Source organism: Eschrichtius robustus, chromosome 3 (genome assembly GCF_028021215.1).
Source record: "Eschrichtius robustus isolate mEscRob2 chromosome 3, mEscRob2.pri, whole genome shotgun sequence".
Classification (NCBI taxonomy): Eukaryota; Metazoa; Chordata; class Mammalia; order Artiodactyla; family Eschrichtiidae; genus Eschrichtius; species Eschrichtius robustus.
The window spans coordinates 150,713,143-150,721,742 of NC_090826.1; positions in this window are offsets into that span (position 1 = coordinate 150,713,143).

Below are 8,600 nucleotides of genomic sequence, written 5' to 3' on the forward strand. Positions count from 1 at the left end.
AACTTGAATTGGCAACTCCTTCTGGGTGGGGAGCCTCAAGGGAAAACCTCCAGGAAATAAAAAAGTAATAAAGGAGGCTGTCCTTGGTCAAAAGAATGTAATTTAAGCCCCGGAATCACATTATTTTGCAAATAGTAATTTTTCCCTATATTGAGCTCAACTGGAGTTTGTGTTTTGAAACATTAATTCATAACTTCTGTCTAGGGACCCCTCCATAGTCGAGATGGGTCATTTCAGGTGTAATGAACACAGAGGCTTGGAAGGCATAGACCTAATAAAATGGGGGGAAGGCACCTGCACAAAAGTGTTACAAAGACTGTAATGTTTGTTTACTGCTACTATGCCAGATGTGCTAAATATAACACTTCTTTAAAACAGAGATCCTCCGACTGTGAAAAACCAAACCTCTTGCTGCCTGGCTCCCTAGGAATCAAGAGGAGGCACAGACTGAAAATCAGGGAGAAAAGGAACAAGATCAAGGATGAGGATTAGCGTCTGCAAATTGAGCCCTATCTAATTTGCATGTTTATTTCTTAGAATTGTAATTAAATTTCTGTAAAAAATGTTTTCCATTTCATTTGTACGCTTAAAATTTGGGTGACTGACATGCAGTTAAGTGAATTTCTTTTTTTTTTAAAGCAAATGTAGTTTATCCAATAAGGCAGCAAACAAATATTAAACATAATTAGAACTAATCTGCTTTGAAGGTATTTTTGCTGAACTTTGTACATTGAAGACTCTCAGAGGTTTTAAGGGTATTAGGAAGCTGAGAGAAGGCAATTATGCTGAAAACAGACCAACTCAACAGACTTCCAGGAGCACTATTTCATTTTTTCCTAAAGGCATTTCAGGGTTGCATGCCTAGGATTGGGAATTGGGCATCCATCTTGGCTTTATTCTGAACCAGATTAAATTGCATTGGCTCATGCACGATATATAGGCCATTATGATGATAATTTAAGAATTGTAAAGATTCTACCTAGGTTATGGATAGAATGTAATTTTCATTTAGGTGGGGTAAGGAAAGGACAAGGGCATTTGAAGCAGTGCAAGTACTTGAAAATCTAAGTGTCTAAAACTGGTTAGTGTCTAACTCAAATAAAGAGCTAAATGTGAGGGCTTGGAGGCATGGTTTATTATTGTTTTTATCTCCCTGTATTAAAGTTTTATAGCATTTAAAGGACTGTGGGGAAATCCCCACATACCCTTAGCTGTGTCAAAATACATAAAACCAAAAGGAGCAAATTAAGCATAAAATTGAGAAAAACATGAGACTTAAGTATCAGCATGGGTTGCATTGGCATCTTTGGAGCCTTGGTTCTGAGAAATGAGCCTTCTGGGAAACTGGCATTGCCCTTGGGTGGGGAGGACTCTTGGCTTTAATGTTACGAGAAAATGACATCATAACAGAAGTATGAAATCATTCTACTTCACAGCACCCTTGTGGTTCTGAGTAAGAACTTGACCCTGTCCTGTTCAGATATGTTAGGTTAGCATGTCTTACCGAAAGCTTTCCCTGGCCTACTTTTAATCTCAAGCTTAATGTTTGCAGAAATTCAGGGCCCAACTGTTGACAACACGAGCTAATGTCTACAGGCAGAGGAGGCAGTCAAATGTCCGTGGAATGAGAAACATCATTTAAAAATTTAAAGTGAGTAAGTGGTGGTTATGGCACAAGGAAAGGACTCACTATACATCAATAATGAAATATTTGGAATGAATGAATGTAATTTATGAGTTGCAATATTCAACCTGAGGGCTCTGATGTCATCATTCTTGGATGTGTGTGCGTGTGTGTTTCAAGTTCCAAGACAAAAGTTTGATTATGAAACTTAAAATATCTTGAGCTGCAAATTCACTGAAGACCGTGATTGTTTTTCTTCAGTGAACAAAGAGAGTGCCAGACTTAAAACTGCTGAAACCCATTTCTCAAAAACTTGTTATCATTTGAAAGGGGGATTTCTCAAGTAAAATCTGACGTATTCAGATTACTGTGGACACAGTGCCCATTTGGGTTATAAAAAGTCGGAATTACTGGCATTTTTAAAAAAGTGCAACCTTTTTTAACAACAAAAAGAGATATCTAATATTAAATCTCTCCAATTCCTCTTCTCTTGTTCTCAAACCTTCTCTAATCAGGCTTTCTTATCCCATCACTCCATTGAAACTGTTACTGTCAATGACACCAGTGACCTCTGGGTTGCTAAATCCAAAGGGCTTTTCTTGGTTCTCATCTTTCTTGACCTGTAAGCAGCATTTGACCAGGTTGATCACTCTCTCTTCCTTGAAAACTTATATCCTGTTTCCAGGACAACATACACACCTGGTTTGCCTCCCACCCTACTGGTTCTTCCTTCTCAGTCTCCTTTACTGATTCTCTGTGACCTCTGAAAGCTATAGTGCCTCAAGCACAGTCATTGAGCCTTGTCTCTTCCTTTTAACCACTCTCTTGTGGAAATCACTCAGTCTCATAGCTTCAAATACTGTGTATATTCTGATGACTCCCCAATTTAGATCTCCAGTCGAGATTTTTCTCTTGATCTCCAGACTCCACTTAGATGCTTAATAGACATCAGAGGATTTACAGATCCAAAACCAAATTCCCGATTGTCTCTGTTCCCCCTTCCTTAATATTCTCCACTCCAGTTAATAAACCACACTATAGCTTTGGAGTCATCCTTGACTCTTTTTTTCCTTTACACCCTACATCTAATACATCCAAAAATCCTTAAGGCTCTACCTTTAACGTTTTTCTAGACTCTGATCACTTCTCATTATCTCTGCTTACCTCCAATTCTTTCTGTTCCTCCAGTATGTTGGGCCTGTGCTTACTTCAGGACATTTGCACTGGCTATTCCCTCTGTCTGAATGCTCTTTACCCAGGTAGATGCACAGATCAGCGCTCCACCTCTTCCAAGTCTTTGCTCACATATCACCTTCCTAACAAACCCTGACCACTCTGCTCAAAATTCTAACACTTAATCTCCATATCTTATTTTATTTTTATCCAGAGAATTTATCACCTTCTAATAAGTTCTATATTTTATATATTTATTCTATTTATCACTTATCTCTTCTCACTAAAAAGGTCCTTGAGGGCAGGGATTTTTGTCTTTTTTATTCACCCCTATATCTCCAGCACCTAGCACAGTGCTTGGCATACTGAAAGCACTCAATAATTATGTACTGATTAACTGAGCAATTAACTGACAGTTTCACATGTGTACAGAAACCCAAACAAGGCTAAAATAGAGCTACTTTAGTCTAGTGTATGTAGAGTGGTAAAACAGGCAGTTCATTTTATCACCTACTCATTTGCCTATTCTAGAATTCTCTGACCCAGTGCTCCTATCTGCCCTGCAGCATTCCAGGACCTGAAGACACTCCCAAGATCCCCAAGCACCCAAATTGTTTCATGCCTTCATTGAAAGTCCCCAGTACCATGTTTTCATCCAGGTGGGTGCTGGTGCTCTGGACCAGCCCTCCTTTCCACCAAAGCAGATTTCCATTCATTGCCAAGATGCTTGTCCTACGCTGTAGTCTTCAGGTTATAAAGTATGTAAAGTTGCTCTCCAGAACCCTGTAAAGTCACTTCTTGGCAAAGCCACCCTTTCAGAAGCCAGGAACTCCTCTACTGTCTTTTTCATCCTCCATCAAAACTTGCTAAGAAACCTTCAATAATTATGTGCATTTTATATGCGAGCATTGAGCTAGGAACTGCAGGTGAGGTAGAGATGAATAAGACACTGTTCCTAGGCTTAGGGAGTTGTCAGTGTAGTGAATAGCATAAGTCAGGCATAAAAATAATGATACTATTTAGTAATTCAGGGCATAGTAGCTGCCATGGGAGTTCAATGGTGGGACAGATCACATCCAGCAGTGGGGAACTCCAGAAAGACTTATTGAAGAAAGCAAAATTTGAAGTTGACCTTGAAGGATAGGCTCTTAATGGGTGGAAATGGAAAATGGATGAAAGTATTTCGAGTGGAGGAAACCATTTGAGGCACATAGGTTGGAAAGCTAAAGGCATTTTCAGACAACAGTGAGTATTCCAGTTTTACTAGAGGGGTAAAAAAAAGCATGTGAAAGTGGAAGGTAGATGAGGCCATAGGTTAATAAACATTGAAAACCAAGATGAGTATGATTTTAATTTAATGGGCAATGGGGAGCAATAAAGGGTTTTGAATTGGAGAATGACACAATCAAAGCCCAGCTTTAGGAAGAGTAGTGTACAGTGCAGAGTGGTGTTTCAGCAGCCCAGGTGAAGGGAAATGGGAGTCCTTGTTACAGTGGGGGTCCCTGGAGAGGAGGAAGGAGACAGGTACGAGATGTTGCAGTGTTGGAATCTTTAGGATATTATCATTGATAGGTTGTGGGGAAGGGAGGAGTGAAAGATGACTCTGAGGTTTCTGCTTGAGTTACCGTGTGGTTAAGTGAACTCACAACAAATGAGAAGAGGCAAGTTTGAAGGGAATAGAATGTGTTGCTTCTGCTTACGTTGCGTATGAGATGTTCAGGGAACAGACAGATGGAGATGTCCAACAGACAGACATCTGAATATTCTGGTCTAGCTGAGGATAGAATTTGAGAGCAAATTATAAAAATTTAAGATGATTTCAATAACTATGGAGGTGGCAGTCTTAGGACATGATGAGGTAATTGAAGACATTACAGAGAATTTAAGAGTGAAAAGCTTGGGTCAGCACCTTGAAGAATCTGATAAATGCGTTTATTCAGAGGTTAAAATAATGTTTTGGACTAATGTGTGACCTCTTTCAGGGATATTTGTATTTAATGGTGTACTAAGACCCTTTTGGCTTAAATTTAAAAGAAGAAATTTGGGATGGGTTGGTGGATGGGGGGTAGCAGGCAATCTTTCCTGACTATCCTGACATCACAACACAGAAGTGGTTATATGCTGTGCTTCCTCGTGTGACTAAGTCTACTGATTTGCCATCACAGGTGGAAAGGGATTTGATATTTCATCAAAGAATCTTGAGAAAATCCCTGAAAAGATGTAAATCATTGATAACAAGCTTGGAGTGTTATGTCTCTCAGGGATATTTGTATTTTAATAGGAGTCTCCTAAATACCACACAAATTTTAATCAAAGTAATTAATAATTAATGACATGATTTCAGGTATAACACAAGCCAATAAGTATTATTTCTGAATGGAAATCACACAACATATATGATCCCTTGTTCAGGGTACTCTTTGGGGGCACCTATATTAGTGAATAGGTAGGAATGGCTTACAGTAAACATACCAATTATTTGTAAAGAGATGTTCTTCCAACCTACTTGGTAATTTTTGCCATTTAAAAATTTCTATTAAAACACTTTTAATGCTGTTAATCTTGTATTAGCTACAAGAGTGTGGTGCTTGGGTGTACATCAAAATTACTATTCAACCCAAGTCTTCAGGGAGAAGATGGATCGATGTGAAGCATGAAAGTTGGGTGGGACCTGGATAACCAGAGATGGGGAGGGAGGGAGGAACCCCCCATGAGGATTAAGGGCAAGTGCTTACATGGTGTGATCTAGGGATGAGAGACTGGATGGATAGAAGCCAACTCTAAGGTTTAGATCTTCATATTTGGAAAGATGGCTGTGCTATTGTCAGAAAGAAGAATTATGTGAGCAAGAAATGGTCAAAGTGTGTGTGTGTATTGGGGGTGGGGTGGGTTTAAAGTTTTCACAATATGAACTTTTTACAATATTCATTTAGGAAATAAATAAATGAAAAATGTGATATGAATACTTTCTGGGTATATCACCTTTTTCTGTTAAATTATTTTCCTTTTCTTCTTCCAAGGAGATTTCCCCACCCATATTCCTTTCCTTCCTTTGGGATCAAGGGCCTGTACAGTTTTTTTCTTGACCAAAAACTTAAACACATGTGTTCACCTGTGCCAGAGCACTAGTTCAGAAGTCTTGAGTTACTGAATAAAGAGGTGCGGTGTTTCATCTAAATCCTGAAGACAGATTTTGGCGAGGCCAGGGAGAGGCTAGGCAGAGTTGCAGGAGGGGATGCAGAGCTGGCCAGCAGAGTGGACCCCAGTTAATCTTATGCCTGAATAGAAATCTCACCACATAAACAAGGGTAGGATCCAAAATTCACAATTATGTCATCCTTTTAAAAAAAGGCATAAGCCAAGGGGAATGAGACCCCAAAAGGGGGCAGTCTGTGGAGAAACTGTAGCTACTTGCAATTTGATTTCAAAATCCCTTTCCTACTTTATTTACAGATAAGTACATTGTTGTAAAACAGATAAGCTAAACATTTTATGAGGCTTAACATCAGAACAGCAGGATATATTTATGATACTATGTCATCATATCAAGAAGCATTTATTAAGTCACTAATAATTGCATTGGCACATAGAGAATTAATACAACATGGTTCTTTCAGGAGCTTGAGGAGTTGGCAGTATTTTCTTGGGCTCGCCTTTTGTCTTATATACGTGTAATTTCTAGAGGTCTTTTCATCTTGGTGCATAGCTATTCTATTTTTTTTTTTTTTTTTTTTTTTGCAGTTTTTAAAAGATTAAAGCCGCAGAGAAGAGTTTTGGTAGCTGACGAAGGCAAGGATGTAATCTGATTAAGTAAAATTTTAAGCTATATAAAATTATAGAGATTAAAGTGTGACCGTAATTACATTTATTAAATATTACCCAATTTGTTTTAAGTGGTATGCTCTCTCTTTACTGAACGAATCAATACTGGGTTTAAGTGAAATATGTGTGCTTTTCACAAGCATGTTTGATTTCCACAGGTCAAACATTCTATAACAGAGACTAGGAGAAGGAAATCGGTATTGTGAAGGCATAAAGCTCTAATTAGGATGAAAATGTAAGGGAAATATGTGGTTATCATTCTGCCCATCTGTAGGCATTAGCTTGATTTCGATCTACTTCATATAATGTCCATGTACACAATGCCAATAGAGTAAACCAACTGTATCAATAACTAGTGTCAGGAAAAGGGAATAAGGAATCATATTTCACCAGGGGAATAGTTGAAGACAAATTTGTCTTTGAGCATTTCGTTTTGTATTCCTAGTTTCTGAGTGATATAAAATACATAGGCATATCAAAGTTCATAACAAAAACTGCTTATGCCACCAAGAAGATGTATTTATTTTCAATAATGTAAAGGGAAAAGCATACAATTGAGGTGGAGAGAGAGAGAGACAGAGAGACAGAGAGACCTGCAGCAGACATCACCTGAGTGGGAAATTACACATCCTGCACGCACACGCCCGCTCTGCACACACATGCACAGAATTCATCTCTGACAATTTAATTGTTTAATGGTAGGACTAACAAGGAATCCTTTCTAAAGTAATGGCATATAAAGGCTTCCTAGTGAAGTTAATATTCCTGCTGCATTTGATGGGTGTTTCCCATTTGTGCAGTTCTGCCCTAACAGACTCCTGGCGTTTGATGGGGGGGAAGCAGGAAGGGTGGCGTGTCTGTGCTCAATTGCAGAATCTGGAGAATGCCTTAGCCTGTGACCTTAGCCTCGAAAGCAATAAATCCGAGGCCATGATTGGCACCAGAGCAATCGCTCCCATCGGTTGTAATGCCTTGGTTTGCAGGCTGAGGATCTGGTCTTCGTGGATGGTAGGCTGGGTGTTTTGAGCACAGGGCCCTTGCTTCTTATATAGTTATCTGTTTTCTCTTAGTTCACTAGAACCAGGATTTGGCAGCCATTTGTGCTGAGTTTCAGGACGCCGGTTTGACCAGTCTTCCAGATAATGAAATGCACGATGTCTCAGATGCTAGGGTTTGAATCCTCATCCTGAGCCGCAGTCTCTTCTCCTCATATTTCCTTATGGTTCAGCGTGGCTCATTTCGGCGCTTTAATTGGATCCCTGGGTGGCCTTCCTGTTACAGCAGTGTACACAACCACAGATGCTCTGCGAGAAGAATAACTGTGTCTCAAGAAGCATAAAGTTCTCAAAGCAGACCCTCAAATGTTCTCATTCTGTAGTTTCCATTCTTAAATCGATACATTTTACATTTATTACTCTGGTTATTTAATTTTGAAAAAAAAGTTTCATTGCCTGCATCAGAGAAACCCAGTGGTGGTGGTGGAGATAGAGCTTGACCACAATAGAGAAGCTGGTTTGTTGTGGAGCGGCGGTTGCCCTTTGGTTGTGGACTGAGTCCCAGGCTGCCTGCTTCTCTCCCTGAAGGTCTGTGTCTTTCAGTCTAGGAAAAAGCTTAGTAGGCAGAGTTGAAAATGACAGACTATTTTAAACACACGCTTTATATCCCACAGTTCTGGTTCTTACTTCTATTATCATTACTTATTCATAGACTTTTATTCCCAAATATCATTACCCTTTACAGTAATAGGATCAGCAAAGCGACCACTTAAAACAAAATAAACACACACAGGAATCCGAGGCACAGAAACATTTCCCCCCTTCTCTCCAGCTTTCTGCCTCTCTCTGGCTACCTGGGGGAGAAGCAGTTCTTACCAGGCACTAAGAAGCTCTGCTGCTTCAGAAATACCAGTGTAATGGGGGCTTGGCAGTGGGAAATGATATGGGGCCTCCAGCAGTCTAAGGCAGCAGCAGAGAGGTAATGA